The sequence below is a fragment of the Somniosus microcephalus genome, unplaced genomic scaffold, assembly GCF_052327205.1.
Source record: "Somniosus microcephalus isolate GS21.2 unplaced genomic scaffold, FLI_Smic_1.0 unresolved_chr9, whole genome shotgun sequence".
NCBI lineage: Eukaryota > Metazoa > Chordata > Chondrichthyes > Squaliformes > Somniosidae > Somniosus > Somniosus microcephalus.
The window spans coordinates 10,220,443-10,236,183 of record NW_028225187.1 but is presented as its reverse complement, the minus strand read 5'-3'; the positions used below and the strand labels follow the sequence as shown (position 1 = coordinate 10,236,183).

At 45.9% G+C, this 15,741-nt stretch overlaps 1 pseudogene; it reads left to right on the top strand.

Moving 5' to 3' along the window:
- The first annotated feature begins 4,988 nt into the window (after positions 1 to 4,988).
- Positions 4,989 to 15,741, top strand: part of LOC147084739 (uncharacterized) — a 177,290-nt pseudogene continuing 166,537 nt past the window's right edge.

Sequence of the window (15,741 nt, the reverse complement as noted above, 5' to 3'; positions counted from 1 at the left end):
TCAGGCAGATGCATCTCCATCTCCAGCCTCCCTTTCCTCAATGCTTTGTCACCTCCCGAATTTCTGCCCATCTTTTTCACAGCCTCATATTTGAGTCTCTCCAATCGGGTTTCTGCTCCTGCCACAGCACTGAAATGGCAGTAACCAAAGTCCCAATCGATACATTCTGAAACTGTGACCGTGGTAAACCATCCCTCCTCATTCTTCTCGACCTCTGCCATATTTGACACGGTCGAGCGCAACATCCTCCAACGCCTCACCCCCGTTGTCCAGCTCAGTGGGACTGCAGTCACTTGGTTCCACTTTTACCCATCCAGTCGTAGCCAGAGAATCTCCATCAATGGCTTCTCTTCCCGCTCCCGCACTATTCCCTCTGGAGTCCCCCATGGATCTATCCTCACCCCCTCCTATTTCTCATCCACGTGCTACCCCTTGGAGACAGCCGAAGACAAGTGGTCAGCTTTCACATGTACCCTGACGACACTCTGCTCCACATCTCCACTGGCTCTCTCGAACACTCCACTGACTCTGCTTTCTCACGCTGCTTGTCCAACATCCATCTGTGATGAGCTACACATTTCTCCAATTAAACATTGGGAAGACCAAAGACATGGTCTTTGGCCGCTGCCAGGAATTCTGTTCCCTCCCCATCCCAATCAGTGTCTCAGATTTAAACATACTGTTCGCACGTGACATCAAGAAATGGCTGACTGCATTGCACACAGCAATGGATATGGGCCCCGACAACATCCCAGCTATCATGCTGAAGACTTGTGCTCCAGAACTAGTCGCGCCTCTAGCCAAGCTGTTCCAGTAAAGCTACAACACTGGCATCTATCCGACAATGTGGAAAACTGCCCAGGTATGTCCTGTCCACAAAAAGCAGGACAAATCCAACCTGGCCAATTACCGCCCCATCAATCTACCCTCAATGATCAGCCAATTGATGGAAAGTGTCGTCGACAGTGCTAGCAAGCGGCACTTACCAATAACCTGCTCAATGATGCCCAGTTTGGGTTCCACAAAAACCACTCGGCTTCCGACCTTGGTCCAAAGATGGACAAAGGAGCTGAATTCCAGACGTGAGGGGAAGTGAGAGTGACTGCCCTTGACATCAAGGCAGCATTTGACCAACTGTGGCATCAAGGAGGCCTCGTAAAATTGAAGTCAGTGGGAATCGGGGGAACACTCCACTGGCTTGAGTCATACCTAGCACAAAGGAAGATGGTTGTGGTGGTTGAAGGTCAATCATCAGAGCCCCAGGATACCGAGGCAGGAGTTCCTCAGGGCAATTTCCTAGGCCCAACCATCTTCAGCTGCTTCATCAACGTCCTTCCCTCCAACATAAGGTCAGAAATGGGGAAGTTCGCTGATGACTGCACAGTGTTCAGCGCCATTCACAATTCATCAGATAATGAAGTAGTCCATGCCCACATGCAACAAGACCCGGACGACGTTCAGGCTTGGGCTTATAAGTGACAGGTAATGTTCGCACCACAGAAGTGCCAGGCAATGACTATCTCCAACAAGTGAGAGTCTAACCGCCTCCCCTTGACATTCAAAGGCATTTTCATCACCGAATCCCCCACCATCAACATCCTGGGGCTTACCATTGACCAGAAACTTAACTGGACCAGCCACATAAATACTGTGACAAAAAGAGCAGGTCAGAGGCTGGGTATTCTGCGGCGTTTCGCACCTCCTGACTCCCCAAAGCCTTCCCACCATCTACAAGGCACAAGTAAGGACTGTGATGGAATATTCCCCACTTGCCTGGATTAGTGCAGCTCCAACAGCACTCAAGAAGCTCGACACCATCCAGGACAAAGCAGCACGTTTGATTGGCACCCCATCCACCACCTTAAACATTCACTCCCTCCACCACCAGCGTACCGTGGCTGCAGTGTGTACAATCTACAAGATGCACTGCAGCAACTCGCCAAGGCTTCTTCAGCAGCACCTCCCGAACCCGCGACCACTTCCACCTAGGAGAAGGGCAGCAGGTGCATGGGAACACCACCACCTCCAAGTTCCCCTCCAAGTCACACACCATCCTGACTTGGAAGTATATCACCGATCCTTCGTCGCTGGGTCAAAATCCTGGAACTCCCTAACAGCGCTGTGGGAGTACCTTCACCACACAGACTGCAGCAGTTGAAGAAGGTGGCTCACCACCACCTTCTCGAGGACCACTAGGGATGGTCAATAAATGCTGGCCTTGCCAGCGACGCCAGATGCCATTAGCAAATTAAAAAACATTTTTATGGGATGGACAATGGAGACAGGGAACATGGAAAAGGATGCCAGATGAGACTATATCGAATGCTGTTGGAAGGTGAATCATGGACAAGGAAGGGTTACACACCATGGTCACAGTCACAGAGATTGTAGTTTTTGACTGTTCAGGGCAGATTAGATTTACATAGAAACTGCAGCAGAGAAACAGTCCATTCGGCTCAAGTGGTCTATGCTGTCTTTGTACTCCACGGGAGCCTCCTCCCACTCTAATTACATCTTGGCACCGTATCCACATATACATTCGAGAGCGTTAGACTCGCGACACCAACATTAAATAACATTCAGAACGCCGGAGAACCCGTCCTCCTGGAATGGATTGAGTGAGTTTGTCGCACTCCCCTCACTTCAGAAAAATTAGCTCATTCACGTTGGAGCTCAAAAGGATAAATCAGAGAATTTTCTAAATGGTTATAAGTTAGGAACTGTGGATGAGCAGAGAGACCTAGGGGTCCAAGTACAGGAATCACTAGAAGCTAGTTGATAGGTACCAAAAATAAGTAAAAGTCGAATGAAACGTTGGGCTTTATCTCGAGGGCTGGAATACAAATGGGTAGAAGTCCTGTTCCAGCTGTACAGAGCTCTGGTTAGACCCATTTAGAGAACCGCACCTCGGCAACAATATCTTGGCTTTGGAGGTGGTGCAGTTCAGATTCACCAGAACGATACCGGGGCTAAAAGCTTTAAATTATGAGGATAGATTGCACAGATGAAGCTTTTATTCCATTGATTATATAAGATTAAGGGGTGATCTAATTGAGGTGTTTAAGATGATCAAACGAATGGCTAGGACAGAAAGAGTTAACTATGTCCTTCGGTGGACCAGTCCAGAAAAAGTGGGCATAACCTTAAACTCAGAGCGAGGCCGTTCAGGGGTGATGTTAGAAAGCATTTCTTCAGACACAGTTTAGTGGAAATCTGGAACACTCGCCCTCAAAAAGCTGTTGAGTCTCGGTCAATTGAAAATGGCAAAACTGTGATTGATAGATTTGTGTTAGGCAATGGTATTTAGGGTTATGGAACCAAGGTGGGGAGATGGAGTTAAGATACAGCTCAGCCATGATCGAATTGAATGGAGGAACAAGCTGGAACGAATGAGTGGCCTACTCCTGTTCCTATGTTCCTGTGCCACAATTTACAAAGCCAATGCTCCCATATACTTTTCTAAAAGCTTTATCGTGCTGTCCTGCCACTGTCAAAGATATTTCTATCTATCCCCCCAAGTTTTACTGTTCCTGCAACCCCTTTAAATTTTACCAGTTGGTTTAAATTGCATCTCCTCATTCCTCCTTCCAAAATGCAGCATTTCACACTTCTCTGCATTAAATTTCACCTGCCATGTGTCTGCCCATTTCACCAGTGTCTCTATTTCCTCCTCAACTCTTCTGCTATCCCCCTCATGGTTTACGACTTTTCCGAGATTCGTGTCACCGACAAACTTTTAACTTATGCCCTGTATACCTAAGTCCATGTCACTGAAATATATCAAAAAGAGCAGTGGTCCTAATACCGACCCCTGGGGACACTGTAAACTTCCCTCCAGTGTGAACAATATCGGTTCACAACTTCTGTCTGTTTTCTGTCCCTTCACCAATTTAGTATCCACGCTGCCACTGCTCCTTTAATATCATTGGCTCCAATTTTGTTAACAAGTCTATTACGAGGTACTTTATCAAACGCCTTCTGAAAGTTCATATACAGAACATCAACTGCACCGCCTTCATCAACCCTGTCCTATTTCATCCATTAGCTCATTCAAGTCAGCCAGGTTAGATTTGCCTTTAAAAAAAAATCAATTTTGGCTGTTGCTAATTAACCCATGTTCTTCCAAGTGACAGTTAATTTTGTTTCGGAAATGTTGTCCCGAAGAGTTTCCTCAAAACCGATGTTAAGCTGAGTCGCCTGTAGTTATTTGGTTCATCACTCTTTTTTTGAAAAGGGAAGTAATGTTTGCAGCCCTCCCGTCCGCTGGCACCTTTCCCATATCCAAGGATTGGAAAATTGTGGCAGAGCGGGTGACATTTCAACTTTGAGCCCTGTCGACCATTTGAGTACATCGTTCTAATCTATTTATATCCTGTCCAATTTCTCTACCACCTCCTCCTTTATTGTACGATTGGCAGCATCCTCTCCTTTAGTGAATACGGATGCAAAGTGTTAATTTATACCTCAGCCATGTCCTCTGCTTCCACAAGATGATTGCCTTTTTGGTCCTTAATCAGCCCCACCTTTGCTTGGACTACGCTTTCACTATTTATATTGTTTATAAAAGGCGTTTGTGTTCCATATTATGTTACCACTAATCATTTCTCATACATTCTCCTTGCCCCTCTGTTGCTTTTGTGTGTTTATTCCACTAGTGGCTGCGTTAGTGAAACAGCAATGTAATGAATTTTACAAAGTCACAAAGTCTGAAACTGGTACTGAATTAACTGAATCACTTTTACATTTCCACAGTGGGGAAATGAAAGGCCACTGATTGATTGTTTCAATGGACACACGTGCACGGGCAAACACACAAATGGGGAATTATGATTGTAAAACAGCAGTCACATCCACCAGTTGTATATTCATGGTGTTTTCTGAGATCCCAGAGCTACCAGCTGCTGTACTGATGGGGGAGGAGGCCTTGATATCATGTTTAACAAGGCAACATTCTCCTCATTTTAATATTTCCGTCTAACCCTCCCATTTATATTATATTTGTTACAGAGCAACAGAGCCTGGGAACGCCTGTCACCACCATGGCTGAAGGTCCAGACAGGGGAGAAGAACCAACATCTTCAAGAAGAATGAGAATTGAAATAGGTAGATTCACAAAATACTTTAAAATACAATTTCTGTCCTGACAAAAGGTCCAGATCTATTGCCTGAACCTGAAGCTCTCACAGGTCGAGGGAACAGGACAGGGGCTGAGTACAAAGAGGGAAGTGAGTGACCATCTAGAGGGACACCGCAGTCACAGGTGGAGGAAGCCCCTGAGTACTGGAACTGTCCAAAAGATACCTGGTATTGGAGACTGTAAGGTGGAGAGAGACAGTGACTCAGAGGATCACAGTCACAGTGGAGGAAGCCCCTGAGTACTGGAGCTGTCCAATAGATACCTGGTATTGGGGATTGTAAGGTAACGAGAGAGAGTGACTCAGAGGATCGTCTTCCTGAGTATCAGCGGCACCAGAGAGCAGGAGGACACGCAGTGGGGCGGGGGTGAGAGGCAGGTGGGGCCCAGGGATAGGAGAGCGATACTGGTGAGAAATTCTATCATCGGCGGAATAGACAGACTTTTCTGCAGCCCTGAGCAGGTCAGGTATGATTAGTTACCTCCCTGCTGCCAGAGGGAAGAACATCCTGAAACATATGTGACTGTCTCAGGGAAGCAAAGGGGAGCAGAAAATAGCCATGGTCAGAACCAATAACACGGACAGAAATACGTTTATAGAGGGACTATTAAGACTGAGGCATTAAACTGAGAAACAAGGCGTCAAGCTGTTAAACTCCGGATTATTTTGCATTGGGCTGCTGAAGGAGTGCAGAAACATTCACAGAAAGTAGGAGCAGGAGTAGGCCATTCGGCACCTCGAGCCTGCTCCGCCATTCAATGCGATCATGGCTGAGCATCCAAATTTAGTACCCGGTCCCTGCTTTCTCCCCATACCCCTTGATCCCTTTTGCCTGAAGAAATATATCCAACGCCTTCTTGAATATATTTAATGAACTGGCCTCCACGCCTTCTGTGGTAGTGAGCTCCACAGGTTCACCACTCTCTGCGTGAAAAAATTCCTCCTCATTTCTGTCCTAAATGGCCTACCCCTTATCCTTAGACCGTGACCCCTGTTTCTGGACTCCCTGACCATCGGGAACATTCTTCCTGCATCTAGTCTGTCCAGTCGTGTCAGAATTTTAAAAGATTCAATGGGATCCCCTCTCATTCTTCTGAACTCCAGCGAGTACAAGCCCAATCGACCCAATCTCTCCTCATACGTCATTCCTGCCATCCCAGGTATCAGCCTGGTGAATCTTCGCTGAACTCCTTCCATGGCAAGAACATCCTTCCTCAGATAAGGTGACCAAAACTGCACACAATACTCAATTCCTGGGACTTTGGAACCGGTTCTGGGGGAGTTGGGACCAGTTCAAACCGGACGGTTTGCACCTGAGCAGGGCTGGGACCGATGTCCTAGGGGGAGTGTTTGCTAGTGCTCTGGGGGAGGGTTTAAACTAAAATGGCAGGTGTTTGGGAACCTGAGCAGCGGGACAGAGGAAAGGGAAACAAGGATAAAAGCAAAAGATATGAAGGAGAAAAACAAAAGTGGCAGTCAGAGAAATCAATGGTTTAAATCAAACATGGCCACAGTAAATAATAATTCTAAAATGTCTAAGAGCGTTAAAAAAAATAACCCTGAAGGCTTTGGCCAAGAAATTGGTTATAGCCACCAGTGGGGTGCTGGAGAAGGCACAGGACTAATTTTTAGCGCTATTTGAAAATTAGCGCCATCTACCGCGATATTGGGTTGTAGCCTGCCTAAAGTGATCATGGCACTAATTCTGGCATTGCACGGTCGAATAAAGGTGCTAACATGGTGGCGCTACCGAATATCGTGGCGGCTGGGTGCAGTGCAGGTGCTGTCAGTCATCGATGATCACGAGAGAGTCAGTAGCCGGCCAGCTCTTAAAGGGGAACATTTACAGGCACCGACAGAGATGTCCTGCACCGTATGCGTGGCAGAAGATCATCCTGAAGCAGTTGGAACAGCTCAGTCAGTACTTCCTAATGTAATAGGAGCCTGCTGACAAACTGCTCCTCCGACATGTTGTTGTAGTGGAAGTGGTCTCTGAAAACCCTCGCTGCGTAAGGTCTGGTGTGTCGATGTCTGTTGGACCTCCTCCATCTGCCCACTCCTGGGCCCCTCTCCATCCGTCTCTGTGCCCTCTCAAAATGATCCAGCAGAAGAAGGTTCCCTTCCAAAGCAGCCCCCATCATACCAGTGAATAAGGGACCTAAATGTCTTATCAGCAGCTAGGTGCTGCTCAAAGGGCCAAAGATCCTCTGGCGCCGCTGGGGCAATGGCTGTAAGGATCTCCAAATGCAGAAGCGCCACAAGATGTAAGCACCCAACAGGTAGTGCTCACAGAAGGGCTGACCTTCTCACAGCAGTGGTGTCCCCTTTAAATAGCGCCACTGGACGGCGAGAGTGCCTTGGTAATGTTCCCTTGAGCTGTCACTAATAGCGCCAGGCGCAAACAGTTCTGGAACTACCCAATTTTTGGCAGGGGGCGTTAAAGAGGCGTTGCACCTTGAAATGACATCATGACCAGTGTGCGCCTTACCCATCAACAATATGGGACATGGTGCTAAACTCCCTGCGACCCACCTGAAATTGCTTATAGCCCCTTTTAACGCTTATTTTCGGCGCTAATCGGTGGCGCTATCAACTGAATTTCTAGGCCTTTGTGTCTTAATGCGAGGAGCATTCGAAATAAGGTGGATGAATTAGCTGCGCAAAAAGAGGTAAACTAATATGATTTGATTGGGATAGCGGAAACATGGCTCCAGGGTGGCCAAGGCTGGGAACTCAACATCCAGGGGTATTCGATATTCAGGAATTATAGGCAAAGATGAAAGGGAGGTGGGGTAGCATTGCTGGTTAAAGAAGGGATTAACACAATTGTAAGGGAGGATATTAGCTCTGATGATGTGGAATCTGTATGGGTAGAACTGAGAAATACCAAGGGGCAGAAAACGTTAGTGGGAGTGGTATATAGACCTCCAAACAGTAATGCGGAGGTTGGGGATGGCATTAAAAGGGAAATTAGAGAAGTGTGCAATAAGGGCACAGCAGTCATCATGGGTGACTTTAATCTACATATAGATTGGGCTAACCAAATTAGTAACAATACTGTGGAGGATGAATTCCTGGAGCATTTACGGGATGGTTTCCTGGGCCAATATGTCGAGGAACCAACTAGACATCAGGCCATCTTAGACTGGGAATTATGTAACGAGAAAGGACTAATTAGCAATCTTGTTGTACGAGGCCCCTTGGGTCGGAGCAATCATAATATGATCGAATTCTTCATTAAGATGGAGAATGAAGTAGTTGACTCAGAGACTAGGGTCCTGAATTTAAATAAAGGAAACTACGATGGTCTGAGGCGCGAGTTGGGTAGGATTGATTGGGGAATTTCACTCAAATGGTTGACGGTGGATAGGCAATGGCAAACATTCAAAGACCGCATGGATGAACTACAGAATTTGCTCATCCCAATTTGGCATAAAAATAAAACAAAAAAGGTGATTTAACCATGGCTAACAAGGGAAATTAGGGATAGCATAAGATCCAAGGAGAGGACATATAAATTGGCCAGAAGGAGCAGTAAACCTGAGGATTGGGAGCAGTTTAGGATTCAACAAAGGAGGACAAAGGGATTAATTAAGAAAGGGAAAATAGAATATGAGAGTAAGCTTGCAGAGAACATAAAAACTGACTGTAAAAGCTTTTATAGATATGTGAAGCGAAAAAGATTGATGAAGTCAAGCGTAGGTCCCTGGCAGTCAGAACCAGGGGAATATATAAAGGGGAACAAAGAAATGGCAAACAAATTAAATACATATTTTGGTTTTGTCTTCACAAAGGAGGACACAAATAACCTACCAGAGATGTCGGGGAACATAGGGTCTGATGAAAGGGAGGAACTGAATAAAATCAGTATTTGTAGGGAAATGGTGTTAGGGAAATTGATGGGATTGAAGGCCGATAAATCCCCAGGGCCTGATAATCTACATCCTAGGGTGCTTTAGGAAGTGGCCCTAGAAATAGTAGATGCATTACTGATCATCTTCCAACATTCAATGGAATCTGGAACAGTACCCATGGATTGGAGGGTAGCTAATGTTACCCCACTATTCAGAATAGGTGGTAGAGAGAAAATGGTGAATTACAGACCGGTAAGCCTGACATCGCTAGTGGGGAAAATGCAAGAGTCCATTATAAAAGGTGTAATAGCAAAGCACTTCGAAAACAGTGACAGGATCGGACAAAGTCAACATGGATTTACGAAAGGCAAATCGTGCTTGACTAATCTGGAATTTTTTGAGGATGTAACTGGTAAAATAGATCAGGGAGAACCAGTGGATGTGGTGTATTTGGACTTTCGGAAGGCTTTTGATAAGTTCCCGCATAACAGATTGGCATGTAAAGTTAAGGCACATGGGATTGGGGGCAAGGTATTGACTTGGATAGAGAACTGGTTGGCAGACAGAAAGCAAAGAGTTGGAATAAATGGGTCTTATTCCAAGTGTCAGGCAGTGACTAGTGGGGTACCGCAGGGATCGGTCCTTGTACCCCAGCTATTCACAATATATATTAATGATCTGGACAAGGGAACCAGATGTAATATCTCCAAATTTGCAGACGACACAAAGCTGGGTGGACGTGTGTGCTGTGAGAAGGATGCCGAGAAATTACAGGATGATTTGGACAGGTTGGTTGATTGGGCAGAATCATTGCAGGTGCAGTATAATGTGGATAAATGCGAGGTTATCCACTTTGGTGGCAAAAACAGGAAGACAGATTATTATTTGAATGGCACTAGATTGGCAGAAGGGGAAGTGCAACGAGACCTGGGTGTCCTTGTGCACCAGTCGCTGAAGGTAAGCATGCAGGTGCAGCAGGCGGTTAAGAGGGCAAATGGTATTTTGGCCTTCGTAGCGAGAGGATTTGAGTACAGGAACAACGATGTCTTGCTGCAGTTGTACAGGGCCTTGGTGAGACCACATCTTGATTATTGTGTGCAGTTTTGGTCGCCTTATCTGAGGAAGGATGTTCTTGCCATGGAAGGAGTTCAGCGAAGATTCACCAGGCTGATACCTGGGATGGCAGGAATGACGTATGAGGAGAGATTGGGTCGATTGGGCTTGTATTCGCTGGAGTTTTGAAGAATGAGAGCAGATCTCATTGAAACTTATAAAATTCTAACAGGACTGGATAGACTAGATGCAGGAAGGATGTTCCCGATGTTCGGGGAGTCCAGAACCAGGGGTCACAGTCTAAGGATAAGGGGTAGCCCATTTAGGACAGAAATGAGGAGGAATTTCTTCACCCAGAGAGTGGTGAACCTGTGGAATTCTCTACCTCAGAAGGCAGAACAGGCCAATACATTAAATATATTCAAGAAGGAGTTGGATATATTTCTTAAGGCTAAAAGGATCAAGGCATATGGGGAGAAAGCAGGGATCAGGTAGTGAATTTGGATGAACAGCCATGATCTCATTAAAAGGCGGAGCAGGCTCGAGGGGCCGCATGGCCTACTCCAGCTCCTATCTTCTATGTTTCTATATCTATGTTTCTATGAAGGTATATTAGTAAACATTTACTGATACAGGGGATGATCGGGTTGGCTGGATCCGATAAGCTGTCGATAAGTCGTGTTTGACAAATTTGCACACAGAATTGACTTTATAGATTGAGGAATTTAGCACATGCGATGCATGTGGGTTTTCAGAATCTGTTTGTTAATGTGGTTCTTTGTGTTCACAGATCCAAACTCGACAATCAATAAGTTCTTGACAAAATACAACGATTACTAGCTGTTCCAGTTGACGAAATTCTACCGGAACAGACTGGAACAGGCGATTGAAGATGGTGTGGAGGGACTCGGTCTCTGGTTAACAGGCGAGGAACATTTCAGTGGAGAAGAGTATCACGTGGCATAGTGGTTAGCACTGTTGCCTCACAGCGCCAGGGACCCGGGTTCGAATCCGGCCTCGGGTGACTGTCTGTGTGGAGTTTGCACATTCTCCCCGTGTTTGCGTGGGTTTCCTCCGGGTGCTCCGGTTTCCTCCCACAGTCCAAAGACGTGCGGGTTAGGTTGATTGGCTATGATAAATTGACCCTTAGTATTAGGGGGATTAAATACGTGGGGTTATGGGGATAGGGTGGGATATGTGTTGGTGTAGGGGTTACGGGGATCAGGTGGGATATGTGTCGGTGCAGGCTCGATGGGCCGAAATGGCCTCTATCTGCACTGTGGGGTTTCTGTGATTTCTGTGAGTGGGAGGGACACGGAATGAGTTTAGTTTATTCTAACATCACAGAACTGACAATATCCTAACATAGGAACTCGATTGAAAAAAGATCACGGTCTATGTAATTCCCCATCCTAACATGCTGATAATCGACTGCTACAATGATAATGGAGTTGTTGACTAATCGATCTATATCAATTAATCTACAACAGACCCAGACATGAGGTGAGGAAACCCCAGAGGTGGAGCACTTTGGGAACCAGAGTCCAAAAGTCACCTGTTCCCCTCACGCATTCTATACTTACCACGTCATATTTCAAATTACTCATATACTGCATCCCAAAATGTGATTTTCTGAAGTAAATCTATCTAATTTGCTGTTTAATGATTCAATATTAACGCTTCCACCGTCTCCCTAGGGAGCCTGTTCCCCAGATTGACCACTCGCTCACTGAAATCGTTTTCCACAGACTAGTTTTGGAATTACCCTCCTTCATATACTGGACAAAGTGAATCAGCGATCATATCACCTCTCAACCTTTTCTCTTCCAGTGAGAACATGCTCAATTTAGACAATAGCTCCTCCTAATCCAACCCCTCCATTCCCTCAGTCACTCTAGTTGATCACTTCAATAGCTGTGATAACCTTTTTGTACTGAGGCAATCAGAACTGTACACAATATTCTCAGTGCGGTCACACCAATGATTAATAAAGTAGTGGGATTATCTCACTACATCTGCTCAATATTGATCTGTGAGCACATCCAAAATCTGATTTTCTTTCCTCACTGCCACTGAGAATTGTTTCAATATCAAATATTGGAATCTGAGAATGTTACAGAATGGAATTGGCAAAATATCAAATAGATGGATAAAACTGCAATTATTGTGAAACTGAAACAATGATACGAAGAGGTGAAAATACCCAGCGGATCCATCAGTATCTGGACAAAGAACAGGGGAACGGGTCGGGTATAACACTGGTGTGGACTGAAAACAAAGGGAAATGGTTTTAGTGGGACTGGGAAAGGAGAGACCAGAGGCAACAGACAGGAGTTAGAGGGAAGGCAATGTGCTGAGTGACCAGGAAACTACTTCATAGTAAATCGGGGAAAGGTTAGATGACACGAAAAAATCCCTCTGGGTTAAAGAAAAGAGGTTAAAAACAGGAGAGTTCACTCATACGGTGAAATATTGCGACACAAAGAAAGGAAACAAGCCAACAAAAGCACTGAGGATGGAAAAACCGGACAGTCCCCATTCAGTACAGTGCAATTGTTAGTTTTCTCCATCGAGTCACCGAGGTTAATCCCAACCCCCTGCTCAATACACATTACTGTTAATATCCCACCTAGTCTAATCCAACCTCCTGCTCACTACCCATTACAGTTAATATCTCACCTAGTCTAATCCCAACCTCCTGCTCACTACCCATTACTGTTAATATCCCACCTAGTCTAATCCCAACCTCCTGCTCACTACCCATTACCGTTAATATCCCACCTAGTCTAATCCCAACCTCCTGCTCACTGTCGATTACCGTTAACATCCCACCTAGTCTATTCCCAACCTCCTGCTCACCACCCATTACAGTTAATATCCCACCTCGACTAATCCAACCTCCTGCTCACTGCCCATTACTGTTAATATCCCACCTAGTCTAATCCCAACCACCTGCTCACTGTCCATTCCCGTTAATATCCCACCTAGTCTAATCCCAACCTCCTGCTCACTGCCCATTACCGTTAATATCCCACCTAGTCTAATCCCAACCTCCTGTTCACTACCCATTACTGTTAATATCCCACCTAGTCTAATCCCTACCTCCTGCTCACTGCTCATTATGTTTAATATCCCACCAGTCTAATCCCAACCTCCTGCTCACTACCCATTACCGTTAATATCCCATCTAGTCCAATCCCAACCTCCTGCTCACTCCCTGAACTCTAAACGTCCTTTTTCAGAATCACAGAATCACAGAAACCCCACAGTGCAGATAGAGGCCATTTCGGCCCATCGAGCCTGCACCGACACATATCCCACCCGATCCCCGTAACCCCTACACCAACACATATCCCACCCTATCCCTGTAACCCCACGTATTTAATCCCCCAACACTAAGGGTCAATTTATCATAGCCAATCAACCTAACCCGCACATCTTTGGACTGTGGGAGGAAACCGGAGCACCCGGAGAAAACCCACGCAAACACGGGGAGAATGTGCAAACTCCACACAGACAGTCGCCCGAGGCCGGATTCGAACCCGGGTCTCTGGCGCTGTGAGGCAACAGTCAACAATCAAAGAAATTGATTGACTTGGTTCCTCAACAGTTTGTGGGAATAAATTATACATCTAACCGCCATGTACAGAAATGAATGTATCCACCCTCACCCTTAATACTTCGAATAAGCCTTCTGACCAAACAGTGGAGAAAATCTGTAAACATTTCTTTCATCATAAGCTTTGAGAAACTGAAGACTTCCATCAACTCCTCACCTAATCTGCTCAACTCGCAAAGCATAATTCCTAAATTCTCAAATCCCCTCTAACAGGAATTCCACATCCCAGTAAACCCGCTGAGCAGTTCCTCAAGGAATTTTATTTCCTTTCTATAATTGAGTTTCCAAAACTATATTCATCTGGGTAAATGACCTGCCCCAGCGCTCTTGGTGTGGAACGTCACTCCCTATTTCCTCCATTTAGGAAGACTGATGCCATCGTCTGCTAACCCACCACAAATTCTGTCTCCTCATTGCTTGAGTCCATCTCCCTCCCTGGCCACTGCCGGAGACTAGCCAGGCTGTTCGCAAATTCCACGTCCAACCTTGAGCTGAACTCCCTGCACTATATACTCGCCATCACAAAGATCGCCTACTTCTGTCCCCGTAACATTGCCCGCCCCTGCCTCGGCCCATCTCTTATCCCGACTGTCCCGATGCTCCCCTGGCCAGCCTCCATCCTTGCACCCTCTCTAATCTTCAGTAACTCCCAAATTCTGCAACCTGCCCAGGAGTCATTCAGATATCACTCGTGTGCTCCATCACCTTTCATGGCACCCGCTCCTCGAATGCCTTAATTTAAAATTCCCATGCTGCTCTTGAAACAAATAAAGGACCTCGACCCTTCCTAACTCTGTAACCCACTCCAGCCCTACAACCTCCTATGCCACTGGAATTCTCCATTGACTCTGGCCTCTTGTGCACCCAGTCCTTCACACCACCACTGGTGGCTGCGCGTTCAGTTGTCTTGGGCCCCACGCTCAGGAAATCACTCCATCAACCCCTCGGCCTCTCCACCTCCCTCTTCTCCTTAATCCTTATCTTTCCTCCAGCTTCTGAGCACCTCTGCTAACTTATCCTGCTTTGTCTCGGGTTCATTGTCTGATTCCACCTCTCTGAAACACCCTGGGACTAGTTTCTACTTTAAAAGCCCCATATAAATGTAAGTTGGTGATTGAAGTGCTGACTATCCATTGGTGGACACGTGATCCTGGTTACTGAGGTTTCATACCGGTAGCGATTGTGCAAAAAATTGAGTGCCTGTCATTTCAATTGCCGAAGAAGCATGCGATTGGAGTGATTGGATTTGTCATCATTATTATCCTTATTTTTGATTCTGCTGACCAATATGCCAGCGCATTTCACACTTCATCTAGAGCCATCCTCTGTCTCCTTACCTGTCCTATTACCATCTCGTCTCGCCTTGAATATCTCTTAATGTCTCTCCACCTCTCAGACCTTCCCTTTCATCCCTTCCACCATTTCCCAGCCCCCAAACTCGCTGTTCAATCTGTCTCATTTCCTGCTTTTTTCTCAGTTCTGAGGAAGGGTTTCGACCTGAAACATTAACTCTTGTTTCTCTCTGCACGAATGTTGTCTGGCCTGCAGAGTTTTTCCAGGGTTTTCTGTTGTTATTTCGAATAAATCAACAGTGGTTGTGTCGATTAGTCGATGTAATTCCTCAGGTAGTTTTCTAGCAGCTTCCCTGACTTCAGAATCGTCCCTTCCCTGCCACTCGAATTCCGATTCGCTGTTGGTTCAGTTCTTGGTAAATAACAAAGTGTGACAGCAGGAAGTAAGAGTGAGAAACGAGTGCATCATATTGTTAATCAGGAAGCTGATGTCATGTTGGTCACTGAAGCACAGAGAATACTAATCCCATTGAAACTATTGCCGATTCTCAGTGACTGCTCACTCTCCGAGAACAATATTCCTGATTTCTATTTTCCTTTTATCTCATTTATTTCCCGTTAATGAGTGAATCAAGATGTTCACAGAATATTCAGCCCATGTTCAGAATGGATCAGTACCCGTCCCAGTGATTGCTTTCTGTGCTCAAAACAATTGGGAGATCATATCACTGAGCAGATCCTTTCCTTCTCATTATCAGTGTTTGTCATTCACTCCACTCCTCAATATA